The 12,903-nt window shown below is 33.2% G+C and overlaps 1 protein-coding gene and 1 pseudogene across 1 annotated transcript in view; one reads left to right on the forward strand and one right to left on the reverse strand.

Moving 5' to 3' along the window:
* LOC128183281 (uncharacterized) overlaps window positions 1-12,903 on the forward strand; it is a 63,135-nt gene that overhangs the window by 24,665 nt on the left and 25,567 nt on the right. The window lies entirely within an intron of this gene.
* LOC128183286 (acetyl-CoA carboxylase-like) overlaps window positions 1-12,903 on the reverse strand; it is a 40,675-nt pseudogene that overhangs the window by 21,967 nt on the left and 5,805 nt on the right.

The following is a 12,903-nucleotide window of genomic DNA, read 5'->3' on the forward strand; positions in this document are numbered from 1 at the left end:
GAGAATATCCCATTGATGCACGTATATGTACAAGAAGAAAGCATAAATCAAATGGAATTTAATAAAAATTTATCAATATTTGATTGAGATAGTGCAGAGATACGAAAAGATTTAATAGCTGCACAGATATAATTATATACATGTACCTGTAGTTCTAGCAGTGGGAGGGCGGGGTCCCTCAAACACTTCATCAGCCTCTCTATGGACTCCTGTAGCTTGGGTCTGAAGTACGGCTCAGGCAGTGAATACCCCGCCAAGATATTCTCTAGCTCGGCCCGGGTACTCTGGAACAGCTGGTGGAGCTTCTCCCCGTGTGTGGGTGGGGCCTGGGGCTGTGGTAGGGTCCCAGTGAAGCTCTGGGCTTGCTGTACCCGGCTTGGGTCGTCAAGGTCAAGGTGAGCGACCACACTGCCACCGTCCAGAACCGCACCTGGCCGCTTCACGTAATGGACACTGAAACACATAGAATACAGTCATACAGATAAGATACTGATACACAGAAAAAAAAACACCATTACCAAAAGGCATTACTGTTACAGTGCCTATTATCACTGCTTTTTCAAAACTAGTTTAGAGTTTTTGCCATTCAAAATTTGGTTGTTGACAAAAATAACTTAAATTTCTTTAATAATATGAATTATGTGTAGAAGAATATCAGAAAAAGAAAATACTTTTAAATCAAACTTTACATATTTTTTTTATTCCTTTGACTTCTTTTACATAGAATCATTTATAGTATATCTTAAAAGTTTCTTTAATAAAAAAAAACAAAAACATGTCATTTATTTCCACACATTGAAGAGATACACTGTAATACAATACTGTAAATTTTACCATCCGTTCTCTGTGACCCTGAGTTCCATCACCATCTTCATCACCTCTATCTCGGCATACACGTCTCCAGCAAAAACATGGCCTCCATCATCAATCATGTAGTTCAACAGCTTTCCAGCAGAGGGCGACCTAAAACGGCAAAATGTCAAACCACATGTAAATTTGCTTAGAGATCCAAAATACAAAAGCATGTTATTTATGGTAGCTGATTAGTAATGTCCTCAAAAATTCTTTCTCTGTCAAACTGAAATGATTAATCAAAGTAGCTACAGGTCTGCAAAAGCACAATCATGTTAACATTTCATTGAAGATGGGTGTATGAATTTCTCCCACCTTTATATCGAAGATTTTATGTGAGTTTGGTGAGAATAACTTTACCTGAAGAACTATACATGGGTTTGGTAGCGAGCTTGGAAGTACCTACATGTTTGTTTGGTAGGGTAGAATTTCACCTGAGTTTATTTGGGGTAATTTACCTGAGTTTATTTGGGGTAATTTACCTGAGTTTGGTGGGGTCGTTCTCCTTGTGTAGTACACAGGTCTTGTTGCCAATGGTGATCCTGTAACTACTGACCTGGTCCTTCATGTAGGTCGTGTAGCTGGCGCCGTCAAACGAGATCAGGAGACCCCCGTCACTCAGTCTGAGATACACAAACACACAATAGCTTAGTACAGAATCCTTGCAGCTTCAACATACAACATCTATGTTGATACATCATATTGAATATTGTTAAAAACGGTTACAATAGAAGTGCTAACACCCTCTTTCTCACACATTTTTCCTTTCTTTCTTTCTTTCCTTCCTTTCTCTTTGTTTTTCTTTCCTTACCTGTGGGCCTCTACCTCCAATATAGAGCCATTCATACAAATGAAATAGTTGTTTGGTCCCGTTTTCACCACCTGCAAACAAATGAATGTTACAGAATGAGTTCCTTTTTTTCTGACTGTTCACAACTTTTTTTCCTTGTTTACAAAATAACAGTTAAATCATCAGCAACATAAAACTGTAAATGAATTGTGTCCTTAAATAATGATTATTCTTCACAAATTAATTTTTAGTGCTTGCAAGAAAATTTTCACCTCATTTCATCTGAACATTAAAATGATCTTATTACTTAGTTAACATTTTCAGTTTCACAATGTTAATTCTGACATGTTATTCAATACCAACATCCGACCTTGCATTTCCCATAGACCTTAACACTGTACTGAATATTAACCTTGACACTGCATTACATTTTTATACATCGCAGGGTACCTTGACACTGATGAGAATTCTGACATTGACACTTTATTACATTCTCTAGATACTGACCTTAACATTGTCTTTGGTTTTGCATGACCTTGACATTTTATTTCTCTAAATATTAACATTTTATATCCCTAAATACTGACCTTGACATTGTATTTGATCCATTCACTTATAAACTCCACATCCACATGGTTCTTCAGCGAGTTGGCTGGCAGGATCTGTCCTCTCTCCAAGGACGCCTGGAACGTCTGGAAGCAGTCCTGGATCTGGTAATCTCCGATATGGAGCGCTCCGGATATCACGCCCAGCATGACGTCCGGTTTCTCAGCCTGGACGTTTTCAGATATCAGCTTGTCCAGCCAGCCAGTTGTTATCTTGTTGTTCTGGTATTCCTCGGTCTCAAACAGCTTGATTAGGTACTCCACCGTGGTCCTGAAGTCTCCTCGGATAGACAACTCCTTCAGGGCAACCACCAAGTTTCTGTTGAATATCAAATATCCTTACAGTGAATTTTGATTTTTTTTTTTTTGAGGGGGGGGGGGGCATCTGCATCTTCCCTATTTGCTTAGAATTGAAGTGAATCAAATAGGGAAAAGTAATTTTTTTTTATTCTCTCTGAGTTGTCATACATCCATAGGGACTGTAAACTAAATTTCATTTGTGTGAGGTTTCAATAAAATACCTTTGACATCAATATTTTTTGCAGCAACCCAATCCTTAATTGCTTTTCATTATCTTTGTTTTTTGCATTATCTACAGTATTTGATTTTGAAAATGAGTTGTTGCACGCTGTTTGCTTTCTAGCAAAAAGCTAAATAATGTCCATCTGTACATACCAGGGTTAGCTGGTTTACAGTATGATAATTACCGGTAAGCTTCTGCATCTATCACAAAAAATTAAATACCGTCTCTACTGCATTAAATCAAACATCTTCAACAACACTTCCCTACCCCACCGGCACCTCCATTGTGACTTCAGCTCTAGTACCTACTCTAGCTTCTAGTACTTACTCTCTAGCATCTTCTCTGTCCTCGCCCCAGGAGAAGCAGTGACCAAACTGAGAGTCGGCGTACTCGTGTAGACCCCCGGTAGCAGCCACACTGAAGTAACCCCACACATTCTTACTGCTACGGAAGTTCAACTCCTGGACTGTGCCTGAACTGGGCTTAAATCCCTGAAAGGACAAATCATTGACATTAAACATGGTTTTAATAAAATACTTTTCACATAAAATGTGTCTATTCTTTTTAGTGGTTTTGGCAGAGAGCAAATTTCCCTCAATTAATTCCCCTTCTAAATATCATATATTAATGATAATAATGCATATCAATATCTATACTACATCTACTACACCAACGCAGAATTGATAATGAAAACATTAATTAAAACTCTTAAATTTTAAGTTATTAAATACAGATAATATTGAGATATTTCCCTTTGTGAGATCTATAATAGAAAGAAAATTCCTGACTGCCTTATGCAATGCATGTGTATATAGCCTGGTAAATCTTCAATTGTTTTGTCTTTCAGGAAGAAACTATACTTTTTTTTTTGTTGATTTTGAAAATATAGCTTCCATAGAGAGATTCTGACCTCATCAGGGTTTTCGCTGGTAATTCTGGCCGCTATAACGTGACCCCGGGGGCGTGGGTGCATGGACGGGTTGGAGAAGTCTATAGGCGTGTCGCCCCAGGTGTCCACATCATACAGTTGTCTGATGTCCTTCAGGCGATACAGGGGCAGACCCATTGCAATCTGCAATGATAAATACAGATTTTCACATCAAACAATTCTTATATATTAATCATTAAAAAGAACTTGAATTTATTCTAAAAACATGTATGAACCATTTGAATATCAAAATATTGAATAGTTGAAATTGAATCTGTCCAGTGCTATACACATCAAGTTGTTTAGCTGTTAACATTACCTGGAGCTGAGCCGCAGGAAGATTGATATCGGCCACCATCTCCGTACACGGATGTTCCACCTGGAGACGTGGATTGAGCTCCAGGAAGTGGAAGGTCTCTGTCTCCTCGTTGTAGAGATACTCCACCGTCCCGGCGCTGACATAACACACCATCTTAGCCAAGGTCACCGCAGCCTGGTGGAGGAGTTCATTATTCAACGTTAGCAGTTATTTTTTGTTATATCTTAATGATTCCTGACCATTTACTAGACAAATGTAATATTTATTTATTATGTAAGTAGATCAAATACAAAAATACTTTGGGAAGGAGGTATTTTTGGGAAAGAGGATTTTTTTTTAGAAATTAAGTCTGTAACTGTTATTATGAATTTTTGTTACTTTGAAATTTGTCACATTAGGATAAAAGTAATAAATATTTTTATTAGTAGATTACTTCATCATAATGGTTAATATATCCTAGTACATGTACATGTAATAGGTAATCACATACCTAAATATATTTAAGTTTCAGCAAAGCGATATTCACTATTCAAACATTTGTAATTTATATAAAGTGAGTACTAAAACCATTTTGTCAAGCTCCATTGACTGAGGTGGCTTAACCGCATTTACCTGTGAGAAGGCTTAACCGCATTTACCTCTGAATTGCTTATACCACATTTACTTTTGAAGTGGTTAAACACATTTACCAACGAGGTGGCTAAACCACATTTAACTCGGAGTCTGAAGTGGTTATACCACAATTACAACTAAGTGGCTAAACCACATTCACCGCTGCGGTGGCTAAACCACATTCACCACTGAGGTGGCTAAACCACATTCACCACTGAGGTGGTTATACCACAGTGAGGTGGCTATGCCAGATTTACCTGTTCCATCTTGTCAAACACCACTGATGTGGCTACAGAGGCGGGCGCCTCCTCGATGATCTTCTGGTGACGCCTCTGTATGGAGCAGTCCCTCCCAAACAGGGAGATGGCATTCCCATAGTTATCCGCCAATATCTGGACCTCCAAGTGCCTGGCATGTGTGGCCAGCTTCATTATGAAGATGGGAGATCCTGGCACCTCAGCTTGTACCTAGCAAGTAAAAGAATCCAAATATTCAGGAAAAACTTTTCATGTTGTTTAATTAATCTTGCAAAGGTCGAGATTGGTCTTAGTAAATAATTTCATACTCAGAGAAAATTAATAATTGTCACTTGGCATCATCAGCCTAATAAATGTTGATCAGAAATATTTTTTTTCCTTCACTGTCTTTTGACACAATATTGCAGACTCAGATCAAGGTCAAATCCAGTTCAAGTCGTAGAAATCTCTAACAAAATAAATCCAGACATGCTGGTTCATCTTGTAACCTACATATTGTACATAATTATGTACCTTACAGGAGAGGCTAGGAAATTCATCCAAAATTGATCAATTATATTAATATTTTTTAATTCGTGAGGACTACAATAATTTTTCTACATTTCTTTGTAAACATGCAATATTTCAAGCTCCAAGTCAAATCTAATAAAAATCTGCTTTAAAACTATATATATAAAGACTCCCTGCTTTGTGCCATAGGTACCTGTCTAAAGAGGTTGGGGAAGTCGTCGGCATTCTCCGCCTTCCTGATGCCCTTCCCTCCGCCTCCCTCCGAGGCTTTGATCATAACGGGGAAGCCGATCTTGTTGGCTGACTTCAGTCCCTCGTCTACGTCCTCCACGCAGCCCTTCCTGTAGAGGTCGGAGGGCACGCTCAGTGGCTTATTGTCCTCCTTGTTATACTTCAAGGTCAGGCCTAAAAATAACACATATTTGAACTCGATTAAATGAGTTTAACAAGTTCACCTCCCAAATACACACAGAGAAAAATGTAATGCTTGGTACTTATCACTTAATATATTAACTACATCTTTTGAATGAGCATTTTTGAGTTTTACGTGTGAAAAAAAAATTGCATCCTTCAAATCTTTAGGGTGAAATAATCACATTGTCTGACTTTAATCTCATGACATGGATTAGAATTTGTGTTATCAAAATTATTCAACATTACATGCATTAAGTAGAAGGCATTTGCAGCTTTTCATATCTAAAAGATATTCATTTTTGGTATCAATATGATATGATGATTCAGAATAATTGTATGTGGTTTCTACTTTTATTCCTTAATGTGTCTTTCAAACAAGGTATTCTAGTTAAAATACCTGATCCACTCCATGGCATTGTGGGAACTCCTGCAGTCTGAGCCACAATGGAGGATGCAATCTTGTCTCCAAGGGCCCACATAGCTCCCTCTGGTGGACCTGTAATCAAAGAAACGGGGATAATTCATCCTGAGCTGATACACACTGCCAAAGAACAACTTGAAGGAAACATTTCCCCTCACCTCAAGGTAGGGAAAATAATTGGTTTAAAATTCTAGATTTCTGTGTCTTAAGTATGGACCTACCAATAAAGATGATTCCATTCTTGTGTAGGAGTTCTGGTAACTTGGGATTTTCTGAGGCATGGCCCCAGCCTGCCCATACAGCCTGTAAAAAAAAAAAAACCCTAATCAACAATTGAGCCATTGAATATTGAACCTGAGTTTTTGATTTTTATAAAGTTTAACTTGATATAGCAACATCTTATCAAATGAATACACATCCTTATATTTATAACTTCATAATATTTTTTCTCAGAGTCTGCTGATTTCTTTTTTCAGATTTCAAATGTGCAATTTCAATAAGACTCAAATTAACAGAGGTTTTTGAGCAAGAATCAGATTTATATATCCCTTATATTATGACAATGAGTAAACTACATGAAGATCATTTTGGCCATATTTATTAAAATTTGTGTCTTGATTGCCTATTGTGCATATCATCCCGTACCTGTACTTGCGTTCTTTTAGCGATATCTAGAATCAGTTCTACATTGGCGTAGTTGTTATTGTTAGTACCGCCCTGAACTGGAACATACTGGTCAGCCAGTCGAATGTATTCTAAAACACAAAAATGACACGCAATACTATAATGGTTGGTTTAAAGTACATGTATTAACTAAGCTAGATCTTAATACATCCACTGCAGTAGCTGCATAATATACAGCACTATATAATATACCTGCATTAGCCTTGAGATCCTCTGGTGTCACCATGACAACGAATCGAATGGCGCGCTCATTTCTGAACATCTCATACGCCCATCGTCTGACCGAGCGCATGCATTTGACGGCTGCGATTCCATTGTTGGCAATCAGCACCTGTATAAATAGTCATTGTACAATTATCAAATTTTAATAAATTCATACAAAGAGTTTTGATTTTTATTCTAAACTTAAGAGTCAATAAAACGACATATCATATGTCACATATGTATACCATTTTTCACCTTGTATGTTATTAACATCACTCAATTTAAAACATTTGATCTGTATTATAAAATAAATATATAGATTTATATTTCACATTGTTCCATTTCTGGAAATCCGTTCGCTGCTTTCATATATGTTATACCTTAAAAGTAAGGAAGATGTCAAAAGCTATTGAAATGAAAATAGAAGGTAAATCAAAATCATTGTGCCCCATTATTTAGTTCATTTGGGGCTTAGTTCATTTGGTGTTTAGAATGGTATCTGGATTAAAATGTAAATTAAAATGCATCACTTTTTCACTTTTTGAAGACTAAATGCATTTGTGTCTGACCAAATCCTCTACCTATCAAAAGTAATTTTATCATTTATTTATTTAATTTATTAAGTTTTAAAAAAGCTCACACCAGTTAATAATGTAGTGTGTGTTTGTAACTCAAGAGGGTGGAGTTGCAAATTTTATTGATTTTTTGACAAAATGTCACCTTATCATCATGGTCAATGAACTCTTATCAATACCTATATATAGTTTTAAATTTTATCTTACAAGAAGTGGGTTGCTATCTATTGATGCATTCTGTATATATTCAACCCCACTGCATGATTTGTATCAAACCTCTCTAAGTTTTGTTTATTCTTTATCCAATAAATCAGTAACAGGTGCTTCGATCTACCTCAGATCTCCAACATTTCCCCTCCTTATATAGATAGATAACCTTCTTTCAACTCAATAATTGAAAACTTGTTTCTGTTCGTTGTCTCATATGGCCCTTATACAGGCCTTAAAAAGGATACTATAAATTTATGGCTCATTTAGCAATTACACAATAAATATTATTTTGAGTGATATGTGGGGCCGCATAGCTCAGTCTTACTTTGTTGATGACACTCTTGCCCCCGAACCGCTTAACAAACTCTTCGGGGGTGGCCACAGAGAAATCCTTGGGGTGGTAGCTCATCCTCCGTCCCCTGCTGTCCAAGTTACTAGCCCCCGACATGGAATGTCTGTCTAAAATCACAAAGTATGCCAAATTTAAAATGAATTTCTCGATTTCAGTTTTTGTAAAATTATATATAACCAAACATTGATCTGCTGTAACGGTTATTTAATAGTTTGCTCATCACATCCTTTTTTACAGACTACTTAAAGTATAAATTATTAATAGGTTATATCTATAAATGATAAGAAAATTTTAGAAAATCAAAACAAGAATGGGTTATATCCAAAATTCCAAAATATATAATTCAAGTTTTAAAAAATTTCAAATTTAAAGTAAAACAATAGACCACATATGAAGTGAGAATACTACAGACTCAATTGCCATGCAAATTAAACTCAGCCATGCAAACCATGCCAAGCAAAATGAACAAATGCTATATAATCTTTCACAGCATTTCCAAACACATAGTCCTGTTAGTACAAACACATCCCATGCTCAAAATCTAAACAGTTCTCCCTTTTTTGGTTTATGTGAATCTGAAAATCACAGTATACAATGCATTTTTCTATTGTGAGAGTCAAGCATTACATCTATATACCTAGAAAATGAGTCAATGTAAACTACTGTACAATCTTTATATTATGCAAGTACATAATAACACGATTCAACCGTTTTTCAACAAATCTCGAGAAAATAAAATCATGAAAGACAAATTTTTATCCTAGTTCCATAACTTTACATGTATCTGAAAAATGAAAATTAGGTTTGAAAATCCGCTAGCTAAACTTCTCGCAATTTTACGCAGATAATTATTCATCGCATTTAATCAAAAATCTCCATGACATAATTAAAATTATAATTAAAATAAATATCAAGTTTTGTTGTGAATTCAGTGATTCGTCATGACTTAACACAAATTTATTCAAAATTAAAGTTCCATGGCCATGATCCATATAAACCATGGAAATTTTGGCTTTTGAATGAGTAACTTGCACTCAATTTGCAACAAGAATAAATTAAACTGTTTGTCCTAATTATTCACTGCAAATTCACTGAAATAATTTGGGTTTCCTTGGTTTAAATCACAGAAAAATTGCAATAATTGTCTCTGGGTCTACCAAAGTTTCAATTGAATGAGAAAATTCTTGCAAAAGATGGAAAAAGAAATATCTTTTATCAATTTAACTTCACTAAAAAAAAATTTTTTTTTTATATGGCAGTGTATATATATATACGTAAGGAAAAGAATTCTATATTTAACCAACCAAAATAAAATGCGTTTTTCTAACTCCTTAAGCTTTTAAAATAACATTAAGCATATGCATATATTGATATTATAGCATATTATCTAAAGAATTCAAAAAAAACTCTAAAAGCAAGAAAACTGTTCGGGAGTTTTAAATACTTAGCATGCAGCAGCATTGGGTAAGAATTGAACCCCCTGAAAATTTGAAACAACAAAATTTGATGTTGATCAGTTAGCTATATAAATTAAGGGCTCAAATTATTAAAGGCTGCATTCAGATGATTCAACAAATATTTTTACCAATCAGATTTTAAGTATGATATTTTTAACCATAAACTTATTATGGTAAAAGAAAATATCTAAGTTGCTTGGGTTTAAATTTTGACTTTTTCCCTATATTTTCATACAGAGCTCTTCTTATTAAGGAGGTTTATATATTATGGCCTAAAAAATGTCCTCTTTTAAAAATATTAATACATTTGATTGCTTTTCCTGATGAAAAAGAAGCTAACCAGCTATTAGCTGATTCAATCATTTACATGCTGAGTATCAATTACATGTACCTTTAAATAAAACACTATGTAGCTTGCAGGGCATTTTTTTCTTTATATTTACTCAATAGTTGCTTTTTTTTTTAAATATTTCAAAGGTTTGAATCTATAGTTTTTGTTAGGAGTCTTCAAAAAATAGTAAACTATATACTATAAACCTATATATACCTATCATTTTAAGTTTTAAACATTTGAGTGGGCAGGAAAATTTACGACAAAAAATTTAAAAGGTGCATATCCTAAGACATCCAAAAAAAAAAAATCCTTTCATGCAACCATGCCAAAAAAATTTATGTTTTTCAGGAATTGATTTCAAAGCTTATAAAAAATTCAATTATTTCTAGTATAAGTGGGAATCTTTAAAAATCCAAAAAAAGAGGGGGTGGGGGTGGGGGTGGGGGAGGGGGGTGTTTAGACTCAACTTTTTACTTAATTACATTGATGTATAAAGAATGTGATAGAGTATGATACACCTCCATGAATGAATTTTGTGACACACAAAAAGCAAAATAAATATATATTAATTTGCTAATATATATCATTCCTACCTTTGGAGTACGTACATATTTGACCTGTGTATGGATCAATATTACATTTATTTAAATACTAATTTTTCATTTTTTTTTTTTATGCTTAATTTATTCAGTAATATATCTTCCTACACTTATGACTAGCATCTTTAAAAAACAGCTCAGACATTGGAAATTATCAAATGAATCTATTAATTTAGATTATTTTTTTGATATACTTATAATAAAAAAAAGTATATAGCCTTATAGCTTTAAAGTACCATAATCACAACAAAACAGAAAAAGGGGAATATCAATAATTCACTAAATCAAGAGTATATAATATCCATCTATTCTATAACCATGCGTGCATAATGTTTGAGGAATAAATTGGTTAAATCCGTCAAATTTTAAAAAAATATATCTTAGTGTGCATCTAAAATTAAGCTTTCAAGTTTTTGAATTTTTACAGATTTTTTGACATATATTAAAAAAGCAAATTAATTCCCTCACAGCACATAGTATTTTTAATTTTTGCAGATTTTTTGACATTTTAAAATAGCATACTTAACATCCCTCACACCAATTAGTATAAATTATCAATTAAAAGTTATTCGTTATCTATATTTATATGTAATGCTAGCTAGCATGTAAAAATTTTATATTCAAAAACTTAATTTTATTTTATTTCATTTACTTCTTAAATATGAATCTTATTTAATCATGCATAGTTAGTACATGTACATATTATGGTGTTTTTATGTTATTAGAATACATTTAAAAAAAAATATTTTTGGTATAAATTTATTTTTATAATTTAATATTCTTATTAACAATGTATAGAGTATTTCTTTAATTATACTATCAGTATGACATTATACAATCCATTCAAATGAAATAATTTATTAAAAATTCATTTGAATCTATTAATTTGTTTAAATGTTGGTTTAAATGAAAACAATTCAGAAACAATCACCTTGAAATGCCCAGCTTTTTTATACAAACATGTAAAGCCACAATCCCAGACCCTCAGGGTTTTTTTCAGGGGTATTTAATAATTTATTAAGTTTTTTTGGGTAATTTCCAACAAGCATTATAATTCTAAAACATATAATCTAAAATGCTCTTTATTAAATACAAACACACGTACATTTCAGTGTTAGTAGAGGAAATACTACATTAATTTTATACATTTTCTATATATATGGCTTGCTCTGCATGGAATGATCAAAATACTTACAAATTGCACATAAAACGCTGACTTTGTGTCATATAATTTGGTAATCGAAATAGAGACGTTTTATTTTTTATTGTTTACCTGTGCCCAATTTGCTTTCCATGGGAAAAGTTGCTGGGCTGATACCTGATGAAAATTATTTACACATGACTTTATTATTTATTCAAAAATAATTAATTACAGAATTACAGAAACATTAATTACAATCATAAATATTTCTATTTATACATGTACATATTCCTAAGTTCCTGAATGTGAGATCGAAGTAGATAAGCAATAACTTGTACATGTAATTCGATCTATTTCATCAGGTCTACTGAGAAAGATAAATACAAAAATATTTTCTAGATGAAATTCTTATATCTATATTGTTGAGACTATAATGTTGTCAACAAAAATCTGTCATGCAGAGAGACTAAAAAGAAATTAAAATGAATATATATGTAACGTCAGATATATATCCCAGATTATGTTCCCTCACTCCCCAAATTTTCTAAATTCCCTCATTCCTGCAAAACATAAAATGTCCATGCTTTGAAAAGAAACTTGGCAGACAGAGAAAATGATAAAAATGCATTCATTCTAGCTGTTAATGTTATTTTGATAGATTATAAAGACTAGAGAGAGTCTCTAGATATTATTCCTAGCCAGGCAATATTAAAAAAAAAATATTGACCTAGCTGTCATTTTTTTTGGACTAGCTAATATTACTATTATTGACTATTATTCTATAAAGTTATACAGTAAGAATATACAACTGAATATAACAAATTGATCTATTATATTATTCACATTACATCACATTATCATGATTATCAGAATTAACAAAAAAAAAATTGTTATGAGCATACCTTGTACAGGTAATTCTTACATAAATCAAAATGGTATATTATTGAATGAATTGAATATCCTTATTTCTAATTAAAAACAGTCATCATATAACTGAAGTTAGGAGTCACCATTAGAATTCTAAGAAATTAATATGTAACTCAAATTATAGCTGTAAAATAAATAAATGGATCTTTAATTATTCATTAATTAAATACCTTCAATTTATCATAAATA

This window comes from Crassostrea angulata, chromosome 5 (assembly GCF_025612915.1).
Source record: "Crassostrea angulata isolate pt1a10 chromosome 5, ASM2561291v2, whole genome shotgun sequence".
In the NCBI taxonomy this organism is placed as follows: domain Eukaryota; kingdom Metazoa; phylum Mollusca; class Bivalvia; order Ostreida; family Ostreidae; genus Magallana; species Magallana angulata.